The sequence below is a fragment of the Pristiophorus japonicus genome, chromosome X, assembly GCF_044704955.1.
Source record: "Pristiophorus japonicus isolate sPriJap1 chromosome X, sPriJap1.hap1, whole genome shotgun sequence".
Taxonomy (NCBI): Eukaryota; Metazoa; Chordata; class Chondrichthyes; family Pristiophoridae; genus Pristiophorus; species Pristiophorus japonicus.
In genome coordinates, this window is record NC_092010.1 from 1,172,035 (window position 1) to 1,187,095 (window position 15,061).

Consider the following 15,061-nt stretch of genomic DNA (forward strand, 5'->3'; position numbering starts at 1 on the left):
TGTCTTTACTGTTCCAGTGTTCCCAGTCTATTTACTCTCCCAGTTTTCCCAGTAAGTTTATTCTCCCACGTTCCCAGTCTGCTAACTGTGCCAGTCGTCCCAGAGTATTTATTCTGCCAGTGTTCTCAGTGTATTTACTCTCACAGTGTTCCCAGTGTTTTTACGCTCTCCCAGTGTTCGCAATATATTTACTTTGGCAGATTTCACAGTGTATTTACTCTCCCAGCTTTCGCAGTGTTCCCGGTGTATTTACTCTCTCAGTGTTCCCAGTATATTTCGTCTTCCTGCGTTCCCAGTGTATTTCCTATCTCCCAGTGTTCCCAGTCTATTTACTCTCCAAGTTTTGCTAGTGTATATATTCTTCCAGTGTTCCCAGTGCATTTACTCTCCCACTGTGCCCAGCGCATTTAAACTGCCAGTGCTCCCACTCCATTTATTCTCCAAGTGTTTCGATGTGTTTACTCTCTCACCGTCTCCCCAGTGTATTTACACTGTCTCAGTGTTTACAGCAAGTTTACATTCTCCCAATGTTCCCATTGTGTTTATTCTTGAATATGCCCCATTGGATTTACTCTCTCAGTGTACCCAGTCTAGTTAGTCGCCCAGTGTTCACGTGCATTTGCTCTCCCAGTGTTCCAAATGTATTTACTCTCCCAGTGTCCCCAGTGTATTTACTCTCCCAGTATTCCCAATGCACTTACTCTCCCAACGTTCCCAGTGTATTTACTCTCCCAGTGTTCGCTGTGTTTTTATTGTTTCAGTGTTCCCAGTGTATTTACTCTCCCAGTTATCCCAGTAAGTTTATTCTACCACGTTCCCAGTCTGCTAACTGTGCCAATTGTCCCAGAGTATGTATTCTGCCAGTGTTCTCAGTGTATTTACACTCACAGTGTTCTCAGAGTATGTATTCTCTCTCCATCTTCGCAGCGCATTTACTCTCACAATGTACCCAGTGTATTTACTCTCCCAATGTTTCGAGTGTATTTAGTCTCCCAGTGTTCACGTGTATTTATCGCCCCATTGTTTTCCAGTGCATTTGCTCACCCAGTGTTCCCACTGTATTTATTCCCTCCCAATGTTCCCAGTGTATTTGCTCTCTCGCAGTGTTCCCAGATTATTTACTCACCCAGTGTTCGCGGCCTTTTTACTCTCACAGCGTTCCGACTATATTTACTCATCCAGTGTTCTCAATGTATTTACTCTCCCAGTGGACCAAGTGTATTTACTCTATCAGTGTTCCCAGTGCACTTACTCTCCCAGTGTCTCCGCTGTATTTGCTCTCCCAGTGTTCCAATGTATTTAAACTGTCCATGTGTTTACAGCAATTACTCTCCCCAGTGATCCCAGTTTGTTTACATTCGCAGTTTTCCCAGTGCATTTACTCTCTATGTTCCAAGTGTATTTAATCTCCCAGTGTATTTAGTCACCCAGTGTTGACGTGTATTTATTCTCCCAGTGTTCCCAATGTATTTGCTCTCCCTGTTACCTCAGTGTGTTTACTGTCTCCCAGTTTTAGCAATGTATTTACTCTCGCAGTTTTCCCAGTGCGTTTACTCTCACAGCGTTCCCAGTGTATGTACTGTCTCAGCGTTCCCAGTATATTTATTATCCCAGTGTTCGCAGCGTACTTACTCTGCCAGTGCTATCAGTATATTTACTCTCCCAGAGTTCCCAGTGGTTTTACTCGTCCAGTCTTTCCATTGTACTTACTCTGCCAGTGTGTCCAATGTATGTCTTCTAAGTGTTCCCAGCGAATTTACTCTACCAGTGTTCCCAGTATATTTAGTCTCCCAGTGTTCGGGTGTAAGTGCTCTCCCAGTGCTCCAATGCATTTACTCTCCCAGTGCCCCCACTGTATTTACTCGCCCAATGTTCCCAATGTATTTATACTCGCAATGTCCCCAGTGTATTTACTCCCCCAGTGTTCCCAGTGTTATAATCACCCAATGTTCCCAGTATATTTACTCTTCCAGTGTACCCTGTGCCTTTACTGTTCCAGTGTTCCCAGTGTATTTAATATCTCCCAGTTTTCCCAGTAAGTTTATTCCCCCGCCTTCACATTGTGCTAACTGTGCCAGTGTTCCAAATGTATTTAATTTGCGAGTGATATCGGTGTATGAACTCTCTTTCTCCATGTTCGCAATTTATTTATTCTCACAATGTTCGCAATATATTGACTTTGGCAGTTTGCCAAGTATATTTACTCTCCCAGCTTTCACAGTGTATTTACACTCTCAGTGTTCCCGTTGTATTTACTCTCTCAGTTTTCCCAGTGTATTTACTTTCTTCCAGTGTTCCCAGTAAATTTCGTCTTCCTGCGTTCCCAGTGTATTTCCTCTCTCCCAGTGTTCCCAGTCTATTTACTCTCCAAGTTTTGCTAGTGTGTATATTCTTCCAGTGTTCCCAGTGTATTTTCTCTCCCACTGTGCCAAGCGCATTTATTCTGCCCGTGCTCCCAGTGCATTTATTCTCCCAGTGTTTCGATGTGTTTACTCTGTCACCGTGTCCCAAGTGTATTTACACTGTCTCAGTGTTTACAGCAAGTTTACACTCTCCCAATGTTCCCAGTGTGTTTATTCTTATTGTTGTCCCAGTGTATTTACTCTCTCAGTGTACCCAGTCTATTTAGTCGCCCAGTGTTCACGTGCATTTGCTCTCCCAGTGTTCCAAATGTATTTACTCTCCCAGTTTCCATAGTGTATTTACTCTCCCAGTATTCCCAATGCACTTACTCTCCCAACGTTCCCAGTGTATTTACTCTCCCAGTGTTCGCTGTGTCTTTACTGTTTCAGTATTCCCAGTGTATTTACTCTCCCAGTTTTCCCAGTAAGTTTATTCTACCACGTTCCCAGTCTGCTAACTGTGCCAGTTGTCCCAGAGTATTTATTCTGCCAGTGTTCTCAGTGTATTTACTCTCACAGTGTTCCCAGTGTATTTATTCTCTCTCCATCTTCGCAGCGCATTTACTCTCACAATGTACCCAGTGTATTTACTCTCCCAATGTTTGCCGTGTATTTTGTCTCCCAGTGTTCACGTGTATTTATCCCTCCATTTTTTCCAGTGTATTTGCTCACCCAGTGTTACGACTGTATTTATTCTCTCCCAATGTTCTCTGTGTATTTGCTCTCTCGCAGTGTTCCCAGTGTGTGTGCTTTCTCGCAGTGTTCCCAGTTTATTGACTCACCCAGTGTTCGCAGCCTTTTTACTCTCACAACGTTCCCAGTGTATATACCAGCCCACTGTTTCCAGTGTATTTACTCCCACAGTGTTCACGCGTATTAAATCCCCCAGTGTTTCCAGTGTGTTTGCTCACCCAGTGTTCCCACTGTATTTATTCTCTCCCAATGTTCCCAGTGTATTTGCTCTCCCAATGTTTCCAGTGTATTTACTCTCCCAGTGTTCACGTGTATTTGATCCCCCAGTGTTTGCAGTGCATTTCCTCTCCCAGTGCTCCCACTGTATTTACTCTCTCCCAATGTGCCCCGTGTATTTGCTCTCTCGCAGTGTTCCCAGTGTGTTTGCTCTCTCGCAGTGTTCCCAGTTTATTTACTCACCCGGTGTTCGCAGCCGTTTTACTCTCACAGCGTTCCCACTATATTTACTCACCCAGTGTTCTCAATGTATTTACTCTCCCAGCGGACCAAGTGTATTTACTCTATCAGTGTTGCCAGTACATTTACTCTCCCAGTGTCTCCGCTGTATTTGCTCTCCCAGTATTCCAATGTATTTAAACTGTCCCATTGTTTATAGCAATTACTCTCCCCAGTGATCCCAGTGTGTTTACACATGCAGATTTCCCAGTGCATTTACTCTCTCTGTTCCAAGTGTATTTAAACTCCCAGTGTTGCATGTGTATTTACTCATCCAGCGTCCCCAGTATATTTACTCTCTCGTTGTTTCCAGTGTATTTACTCACCCAGTGTTCACGTGTATTTATTCTCCCAGTGTTCCCAGTGTATTTCCTCTCCCTGTTATCTCAGTGCGTTTACTCTCTCCCAGTTTTAGCAATGTATTTACGCTCGCAGTTTTCCCAGTGTGTTTACTCTCACAGCGTTCCCAGTGTATGTACTCTCTCAGCGTTCCCAGTATATTTATTCTCCCAGTATTCGCAGTGTACTTACTCTGTCAGTGCTATCAGTATAATTACTCTCCCAGTGTTCCCAGTGGGTTTACTCGTCCAGTCTTTCCATTGTACTTACTCTGCCAGTGTGTCCAATGAATGTCCTCTTAGTGTTCCCAGCGAATTTACTCTACCAGTCTTCCCAGTGTATTTAGTCTCCTAGTGTTCGGGTGTAAGTGCTCTCCCAGTGTTCCAATGTATTTACTCTCCCAGTGCTTCCACTGTATTTACTCGCCCAATGTTCCCAATGTATTTATACTCGCAATGTCCGCAGTGTAATTACTCCCCCAGTGATCCCAGTGTATTTAATCACCCAATGTTCCCGGTATATTTACTCTCCCAGTGTATCCTGTGCCTTTACTGTTCCAGTGTTCCCAGTGTATTTAATATCTCCCAGTTTTCCCAGTAAGTTTATTCCCCCGCCTTCACATTGTGCTAGCTGTGCCAGTGTTCCCAGTGTATTTAATTTGCGAGTGATATCAGTGTATGAACTCTCTTTCTCCATGTTCGCAGTTTATTTATTCTCACAATGTTCGCAATATATTGACTTTGGCAGTTTGCCAAGTATATTTACTCTCCCAGCTTTCGCAATGTAGTTACTCTCTCAGTGTTCCCGGTGTATTTACTCTATCAGTTTTCCCAGTGTATTTACTCTCTTCCAGTGTTCCCAGTATATTTCGTCTTCCTGCATTCCCAGTGAATTTACTCCCTCCCAGTGTTCCCAGTCTATTTACTATCCACGTTTTGCTAGTGTATATATTCTTCCAGTGTTGCCAGTGTATTTACTCTCCCACTGTGCCCAGCGTATGTATTCTGCCCGTGCTCCCAGTGCATTTAATCTCCCAGTGTTCCAATGTGTTTACTCTCTCACAATGTCCCCAGTGTATTTACACTGTCTCAGTGTTTACAGCAAGTTTACACTCTCCCAATGTTCCCAGTGTGTTTATTCTTACAGTTGTCCCAGTGTATTTACTCTCCCAGTGTCCCCCGTGTATTTACTCTCCCAGTATTCCCAATGCACTTACTCTCCCAACGTTCCCAGTGTATTTATTCTCCCAGTGTTCGCTGTGTCTTTACTGTTCCAGTGTTCCCGGTGTATTTACTCTCCCAGTTTTCCCAGTAAGTTTATTCTCCCACGTTCCCAGTCTGCTAACTGTGCCAGTTGTCCCAGAGTATTTATTCTGCCAGTGTTCCCAGTGTATTTACTCTCACATTGTTCCCAGTGTATTTACGCTCTCCCAGTGTTCGCAATATATTTACTTTGGCAGATTTCTCACTGTATTTACTCTCCCAGCTTTCGCAGTGTTCCCGGTGTATTTACTCTCTCAGTGTTCCCAGTGCATTTACTCTCTTCCAGTGTTCCCAGAATATTTCGTCTTCCTGCGTCCCCAGTGTATTTCCTCTCTCCCAGTGTCCCCAGTCTATTTACTCTCCAATTTTGCTAGTTTATATATTCTTCCAGTGTTCCCAGTGTATTTACTCTCCCACTGTGCCCAGCGCATTTATTCTGCCCGTGCTCCCAGTGCATTTATTCTCCCAGTGTTTCGATGTGTTTACTCTCTCAACGTGTCCCCAGTGTATTTACACTGTCTCAGTGTTTACAGCAAGTTTACACCCTCCCAATGTTCCCAGTGTGTTTATTCTTGAAGATGCCCCAGTGGATTTACTCTCTCAGTGTACCCAGTCTATTTAGTCGCCCAGTGTTCACGTGCATTTGCTCTCCCAGTGTTCCAAATGTATTTACTCTCCCAGTGTCCCCAGTTTATTTACTCTCCCAGTATTCCCAATGCACTTACTCTCCCAACGTTCCCAGTGTATTTACTCTCCCAGTGTTTTCTGTGTCTTTACTGTTTCAGTGTTCCCAGTCTATTTACTCTCCCAGTTTTCCCAGTAAGTTTATTCTACCACGTTCCCAGTCTGCTAACTGTGCCAGTTGTCCCAGAGTATTTATTCTGCCAGTGTTCTCAGTGTATTGACTCTCACAGTGTTCCCAGTGTATTTATTCTCTCTCCATCTTCGCAGCGCATTTACTCTCACAATGTACCCAGTGTATTTACTCTCCCAATGTTTCCAGTGTATTTAGTCTCCCAGTGTTCACGTGTATTTATCCCCCCATTGTTTCCAGTGTATTTGCTCACCCAGTGTTCCCACTGTATTTATTCTCTCCCAATGTTCCCAGTGTATTTGCTCTCTCGCAGTGTTCCCAGTGTGTGTGCTTTCTCGCAGTGTTCCCAGTTTATTGACTCACACAGTGTTCGCAGCCGTTTTACTCTCACAACGTTCCCAGTGTATTTACTTTCCCATTGTTCACGTGCATTTAATCCCCCAGTGTTTGCAGTGCATTTTCTCTCACAGTGTTCCCACTGTATTTACTCTCTCCCAATGTTCCCAGTGTATTTGCTCTCCCGCAGTGTTCCCCGTGTGTTTGCTCTCTCGCAGTGTTCCCAGTTTATTTACTCACCCAGTGTTCGCGGCCTTTTTACTCTCACAGCGTTCCCACTATATTTACTCACCCAGTGTTCTCAATGTATTTACTCACCCAGTGGACCACGTGTATTTACTCAATCAGTGTTCCCAGTGCATTTACTCTCCCAGTGTCTCCGCTGTATTTGCTCTACCAGTGTGTCCAATGTATGTCCTCTTAATGTTCCCAGCGAATTTACTCTACCAGTGTCCCCAGTGTATTTAGTCTCCCAGTGGTCGGGTGTAAGTGCTCTCCCAGTGTTCCAATGTATTTACTCTCCCAGTGATCCCACTGTATTTATTCGCCCAATGTTCCCAATGTATTTATACTCGCAATGTCCCCAGTGTATTTACTCCCCCAGTGTTCCCAGTGTATTTAATCACCCAATGTTCCCAGTATATTTACTCTCCCAGTGTACCCTGTGCCTTTACTGTTCCAGTGCTCCCAGTGTATTTAATATCTCCCAGTTTTCCCAGTAAGTTTATTCCCCCGCCTTCACATTGTGCTAACTGTGCCAGTGTTCCCAGTGTATTTAATTTGCGAGTGATATCAGTGTGTGAACTCTCTTTCTCCATGTTCACAGTTTATTTATTCTCACAAGGTTCGCAATATAAACTTTGGCAGTTTGCCAAGTATATTTACTCTCCCAGCTTTCGCAGTGTAGTTACTCTCTCAGTGTTCCCGGTGTATTTATTCTCTCAGTTTTCCCAGTGTATTTATTATCTTCCAGTGATCCCAGTATATTTCGTCTTCCTGCATTCCCAGTGTATTTACTCCCTCCCAGTGTTCCCAGTATATTTACTATCCACGTTTTGCTAGTGTATATATTCTTCCAGTGTTGCCAGTGTATTTACTCTCCCACTGTGCCCAGCGTATGTATTCTGCCCGTGCTCCCAGTGCATTTAATCTCCCAGTGTTCCAATGTGTTTACTCTCTCACAATGTCCGCAGTGTATTTACACTGTCTCAGTGTTTACAGCAAGTTTACACTCTCCCAATGTTCCCAGTGTGTTTATTCTACAGTTGTCCCAGTGTATTTACTCTCTCAGTGTACCCAGTCTATTTAGTCGCCCAGTGTTCACGTGCATTTGCTCTGCCAGTGTTCCAAATGTATTTACTCTCCCAGTGTCCCCAGTGTATTTACTCTCCCAGTATTACCAATGCACTTACTCTCCCAACGTTCCCAGTGTATTTATTCTCCCAGTGTTCGCTGTGTCTTTACTGTTCCAGTGTTCCCGGTGTATTTACTCTCTCAATATTCCCAGTGCATTTACTCTCTTCCAGTGTCCCCAGTATATTTCGTCTTCCTGCGTCCCCAGTGTATTTCCTCTCTCCCAGTGTCCCCTGTCTATTTACTCTCCCAGTGGACCACGTGTATTTACTCTATCAGTGTTCCCAGTGCATTTACTCTCCCAGTGTCTCCGCTGTATTTGCTCTCGCAGTGTTCCAATGTATTTAAACTGTCCCAGTGCTTACAGCAATTACTCTCCCCAGTGATCCCAGTGTGTTTACACTTGCAGTTTTCCCAGTGCATTTACTCTCTATGTTCCAAGTGTATTTTAACCTCCCAGTGTTGCATGTGTATTTACTCATCCAGCGTCCTCAGTAAATTTACTCTCTCGTTGTTTCCAGTGTATTTAGTCACCCAGTATTCACGTGTATTTATTCTCCCAGTGTTCCCAGTGTATTTCCTCTCCCTGTTATCTCAGTGTGTTTACTCTCTCCCAGTTTCAGCAATGTATTTACTCTCGCAGTTTTCCCAGTGTGTTTACTCTCACAGCGTTCCCAGTGTATGTACTCTCTCAGCGTTCCCAGTATATTTATTCTCCCAATGTTCCCAGTTATTTACTCTCCCAGTGTTCCACGTGTATTTTCTTTCTTCCAGTGTTCCCAGTCTATTAACCCTCCCAGTGTTCCCAGTTTACTTACTCTCCCAGTGTTCCCAGTGCATTTAATTTCTCCCAGTGTATTTATTCTCTCTCCATCTTCGCAGCGTGATTACTCTCACAACGTCCCCAGTATATTTACTCTCCCAATGTTTCCAGTTTATTAACCCCCCCAGTGTTCCCACTGTATTTATTCTCTCCCAATGTTCCCAGTGTATTTGCGCTCTCGCAGTGTTCCCAGTGTGTTTGCTCTTTCGCAGTGTTCCCAGTTTATTCACTCACCCAGTGTTCTCAATGTATTTACTCTTGCAGTGTTCCCTGTGTATTTACTCTGCCAGTGATCTCAGTGTATTTACTCTCCCAAAGTTGCCAGTGTCTTTACGCTCTCTCCGTGCTCCCAGCGTTATTACACTCCCAATTTTCCCTGGGTATTTACTCTTCCAGTGTTTCCAATGCATTTCCCCTCCCAGTGTTCCCAGTGTACTTACGCTCTCCCAGTTTTCGCAATATATTTACTTTGGCAGATTTCCCAGTGTATTTACTCTCCCAGCTTTCGCAGTGTATTTACTCTCTAAGTGTTCCCGGTGTATTTACTCTCTCAGTGTTCCCAGTGTATTTACTCTCTTCGAGTGTTCCCAGTATATTTCGTCTTCCTGTGTTCCCAGTGTATTTACTCCCTCCCAGTGTTCCCAGTCTATTTACTATCCACGTTTTGCTAGTGTATATATTCTTCCAGTGTTGCCAGTGTATTTACTCTCCCACTGTGCCCAGCGTATGTATTCTGCCCGTGCTCCCAGTGCATTTAATCTCCCAGTGTTCCAATGTGTTTACTCTCTCACAATGTCCGCAGTGTATTTACACTGTCTCAGTGTTTACAGCAAGTTTACACTCTCCCAATGTTCCCAGTGTGTTTATTCTACAGTTGTCCCAGTGTATTTACTCTCTCAGTGTACCCAGTCTATTTAGTCGCCCAGTGTTCACGTGCATTTGCTCTGCCAGTGTTCCAAATGTATTTACTCTCCCAGTGTCCCCAGTGTATTTACTCTCCCCGTATTACCAATGCACTTACTCTCCCAACGTTCCCAGTGTATTTATTCTCCCAGTGTTCGCTGTGTCTTTACTGTTCCAGTGTTCCCGGTGTATTTACTCTCTCAATATTCCCAGTGCATTTACTCTCTTCCAGTGTCCCCAGTATATTTCGTCTTCCTGCGTCCCCAGTGTATTTCCTCTCTCCCAGTGTCCCCTGTCTATTTACTCTCCCAGTGGACCACGTGTATTTACTCTATCAGTGTTCCCAGTGCATTTACTCTCCCAGTGTCTCCGCTGTATTTGCTCTCGCAGTATTCCAATGTATTTAAACTGTCCCAGTGCTTACAGCAATTACTCTCCCCAGTGATCCCAGTGTGTTTACACTTGCAGTTTTCCCAGTGCATTTACTCTCTATGTTCCAAGTGTATTTTAACCTCCCAGTGTTGCATGTGTATTTACTCATCCAGCGTCCCCAGTAAATTTACTCTCTCGTTGTTTCCAGTGTATTTAGTCACCCAGTATTCACGTGTATTTATTCTCCCAGTGTTCCCAGTGTATTTCCTCTCCCTGTTATCTCAGTGTGTTTACTCTCTCCCAGTTTCAGCAATGTATTTACTCTCGCAGTTTTCCCAGTGTGATTACTCTCACAGCGTTCCCAGTGTATGTACCCTCTCAGCGTTCCCAGTATATTTATTCTCCCAATGTTCCCAGTTATTTACTCTCCCAGTGTTCCAAGTGTATTTTCTTTCTTCCAGTGTTCCCAGTCTATTAACCCTCCCAGTGTTCCCAGTTTACTTACTCTCCCAGTGTTCCCAGTGCATTTAATTTCTCCCAGTGTATTTATTCTCTCTCCATCTTCGCAGCGTGATTACTCTCACAACGTCCCCAGTATATTTACTCTCCCAATGTTTCCAGTTTATTAACCCCCCCAGTGTTCCCACTGTATTTATTCTCTCCCAATGTTCCCAGTGTATTTGCTCTCTCGCAGTGTTCCCAGTTTATTCACTCACCCAGTGTTCTCAATGTATTTACTCTCGCAGTGTTCCCTGTGTATTTACTCTGCCAGTGTTCTCAGTGTATTTACTCTCCCAAAGTTGCCAGTGTCTTTACGCTCTCTCCGTGTTCCCAGCGTTATTACACTCCCAATTTTCCCTGGGTATTTACTCTTCCAGTGTTTCCAATGCATTTCCCCTCCCAGTGTTCCCAGTGTACTTACGCTCTCCCAGTTTTCGCAATATATTTACTTTGGCAGATTTCCCAGTGTATTTACTCTCCCAGCTTTCGCAGTGTATTTACTCTCTAAGTGTTCCCGGTGTATTTACTCTCTCAGTGTTCCCAGTGTATTTACTCTCTTCGAGTGTTCCCAGTATATTTCGTCTTCCTGTGTTCCCAGTGTATTTACTCGCTCCCAGTGTTCCCAGTCTATTTACTCTCCAAGTTTTACTAGTGTATATTTTCTTCCAGTTTTCCCAGTGTATTTACTCTCCCACTCTGCCCAGCGTATTTATTCTGCCCGTGCTCCCAGTGCATTTATTCTCCCAGTGTTTCGATGTGTTTACTCTCTCACAGTGTTCCCAGTGTATTTGCACTGTCTCGGTGTTTACAGCAAGTTTACACTCTCCCAAAGTTCCCAGTGTGTTTATTCTTGAAGTTGCCCCAGTGGATTCACTCTCTCAGTGTAGCCAGTCTATTTAGTCGCCCAGTGTCCACGTGCATTTGCTCTCCCAGTGTGCCAAATGTATTTACTCTCCCAGTGTCCCCAGTGCATTTACTCTCCCAGTATTTATAATGCACTTACTCTCCCAACGTCCCCAGTGTATTTACTCTCCCAGTGTTCGCTGTGCCTGTACTGTTCCAGTGTTCCCAGTGTATTTACTCTCCCAGTTTTCCCAGTAAGTTCATTCTCTCTCCATCTTCGCAGCGTATTTACACTCACAATGTTCCCAGTGTATTTACTCTCCCAATGTTTCCAGTGAATTTAGTCTCCCAGTGTTCACGTGTATTTATTCCCCCAGTGTTTCGAGAGTATTTGCTCACCCAATGTTCCCACTGTATTTATTCTCTCCCAATGTTCCCAGTGTATTTGCTCTCTCGCAGTGTTCCCAGTGTGTTTGCTTTCTTGAAGTGTTCCAAGTTTATTTACTTACCCAGTGTTCGCAGTATTTTTACTCTCACAACGTTCCCAGTGTATTTACTCTTTCAGTGTTCCCAGTGTATTTACTCTCCCAGTGTTTCCACTGTATTTGCTCTCCCAGTGTTCCAATATATTTAAACAGTCCCAGTGTTTTCAGCAATTACTCTCTTCCAGTGTTCCCAATGTGTTAACACTTGCAGTTTGTCCAGTGCATTTACTCTCTGTGTTCCAAGTGTATTTAACCTCCCAGTATTCCATGTGTATTTACTCACCCAGCGCCCCCAGTATTTTTACTCTCTCGCTGTTTCCAGTGTATGTACTCACCCAGTGTTCACATGTATTGATTCTCCCAGTGTTCCCATTGTATTTCCTCTCCCTGATATCTCAGTGTGTTTACTCTCTCCCAGTTTTAGCAATGTATTTACTCTCACAGTTTTCCCAGTGTGTTTACTCTCACAGCGTTCCCAGTGTGTGTACTCTCTCAGCGTTCCCAGTATATTTATTCTCCCAATGTTCCCAGTCATTTACTCTCCCAGTGTTCCAAGTGTATTTCTCTCTTCCAGTGTTCCCAGTGTATGAACCCTCCCAGTGTTCCCAGTTTACTTACGTTCCCAGTGTTCCCAGTGCATTTACATTCTCCCAGTGTTCCACGTGTATTTACTCTCCCTGTGTTTCCAGTGTATTTACTCTCCCAGTGTTCCCAGTGTATTTACTTTCCCTGGGACCACTGCATATTTACTCTCCCAGTATTCCCAATGCACTTACTCTCCCAACGTTCCCAGTGTATTTATTCTCCCAGTGTTCGCTGTGTCTTTACTGTTCCAGTGTTCCCGGTGTATTTACTCTCCCAGTTTTCCCAGTAAGTTTATTCTCCCACGTTCCCAGTTGTCCCAGCGTATTTATTCTGCCAGTGTTCCCAGTGTATCGACTGTTACAGTGTTCCCAGTGTATTTACGCTCTCCCAGTGTTCGCAATATATTTACTTTGGCAGATTTCTCACTGTATTTACTCTCCCAGCTTTCGCAGTGTTCCCGGTGTATTTGCTCTCTCAGTGTTCCCAGTGCATTTACTCTCTTCCAGTGTTCCCAGAATATTTCGTCTTCCTGCGTCCCCAGTGTATTTCCTCTCTCCCAGTGTCCCCAGTCTATTTACTTTCCAATTTTGCTCGTGTATATATTCTTCCAGTGTTCCCAGTGTATTTACTCTCCCACTGTGCGCAGCGCATTTATTCTGCCCGTGCTCCCAGTGCATTTATTCTCCCAGTGTTTCGATGTGTTTACTCTCTCAACGTGTCCCCAGTGTATTTACACTGTCTCAGTGTTTACAGCAAGTTTACACTCTCCCAATGTTCCCAGTGTGTTTATTCTTGAAGATGCCCCAGTGGATTTACTCTCTCAGTGTACCCAGTCTATTTAGTCGCCCAGTGTTCACGTGCATTTGCTCTCCCAGTGTTCCAAATGTATTTACTCTCCCAGTGTCCCCAGTGTATTTACTCTCCCAGTATTCCCAATGCACTTACTCTCCCAACGTTCCCAGTGTATTTACTCTCCCCGTGTTTTCTGTGTCTTTACTGTTTCAGTGTTCCCAGTGTATTTACTCTCCCAGTTTTCCCAGTAAGTTTATTCTACCACGTTCCCAGTCTGCTAACTGTGCCAGTTGTCCCAGAGTATTTATTCTGCCAGTGTTCTCAGTGTATTTACTCTCACAGTGTTCCCAGTGTATTTATTCTCTCTCCATCTTCGCAGCGCATTTACTCTCACAATGTACCCAGTGTATTTACTCTCCCAATGTTTCCAGTGTATTTAGTCTCCCAGTGTTCACGTGTATTTATCCCCCCATTGTTTCCAGTGTATTTGCTCACCCAGTGTTCTCACTGTATTTATTCTCTCCCAATGTTCCCAGTGTATTTGCTCTCTCGCAATGTTCCCAGTGTGTGTGCTTTCTCGCAGTGGTCCCAGTTTATTGACTCACCCAGTGTTCGCAGCCTTTTTACTCTCACAACGTTCCCAGTGTATTTACTTTCCCGGTGTTCACGTGCATTTAATCCCCCAGTGTTTGCAGTGCATTTTCTCTCCCAGTGTTCCCACTGTATTTACTCTCTCCCAATGTTCCCAGTGTATTTGCTCTCCCGCAGTGTTCCCAGTGTGTTTGCTCTCTCGCAGTTTTCCCAGTTTATTTACTCACCCAGTGTTCCCGGACTTTTTACTCTCACAGCGTTCCCACTATATTTACTCACCCAGTGTTCTCAATGTAGTTACACTCCCAGTGGACCACGTGTATTTACTCTATCAGTGTTCCCAGTGCATTTACTCTCCCAGTGTCTCCGCTGTATTTGCTCTCCCAGTGTTCCAATGTATTTAAACTGTCCCACTGCTTACAGCAATTACTCTCCCCAGTGATCCCAGTGTGTTTACACTTGCAGTTTTCCCAGTGCATTTACTCTCTATGTTCCAAGTGTATTTTAACCTCCCAGTGTTGCATGTGTATTTACTCATCCAGCGTCCCCAGTAAATTTACTCTCTCGTTGTTTCCAGTGTATTTCGTCACCCAGTATTCACGTGTATTTATCCCCCCATTGTTTCCAGTGTATTTGCTCACCCAGTGTTCCCACTGTATTTATTCTCTCCCAATGTTCCCAGTGTATTTGCTCTCTCGCAGTGTTCCCAGTGTGTTTGCTTTCTTGAAGTGTTCCTAGTGTATTTACTCACCCCGTGTTCGCAGTCTTTTTACTCTCACAACGTTCCCAGTGTATTTACTCTTTCAGTGTTCCCAGTGTATTTACTCTCCCAGTGTTTCCACTGTATTTGCTCTCCCAGTGTTCCAATGTATTTAAACTGTCCCAGTGTTTACAGCAATTACTCTCCCCAGTGATCCCAGTGTGTTTACACTTGCAGTTTTCCCAGTGCATTTACTCTCTATGTTCCAAGGGTATTTTAACCTCCCAGTGTTGCATGTGTATTTACTCATCCAGCGTCCCCAGTAAATTTACTCTCTCGTTGTTTCCAGTGTATTTAGTCACACAGTATTCACGTGTATTTATTATCCCAGTGTTCCCAGTGTATTTCCTCTCCCTGTTATCTCAGTGTGTTTACTCTCTCCCAGTTTTAGCAATGTATTTACTTTCGCAGTTTTCCCAGTGTGTTTACTCTCACAGCGTTCCCAGTGTATGTACTCTCTCAGCGTTCCCAGTATATTTATTCTCCCAATGTTCCCAGTTATTTACTCTCCCAGTGTTCCAAGTGTATTTTCTCTCTTCCAGTGTTCCCAGTCTATTAACCCTCCCAGTGTTCCCAGTTTACTTACTCTCCCAGTGTTCCCAGTGCATTTAATTTCTCCCAGTGTATTTATTCTCTCTCCATCTTCGCAGCGTGATTACTCTCACAACGTCCCCAGTATATTTACTCTCCCAATGTTTCCAGTTTATTAACC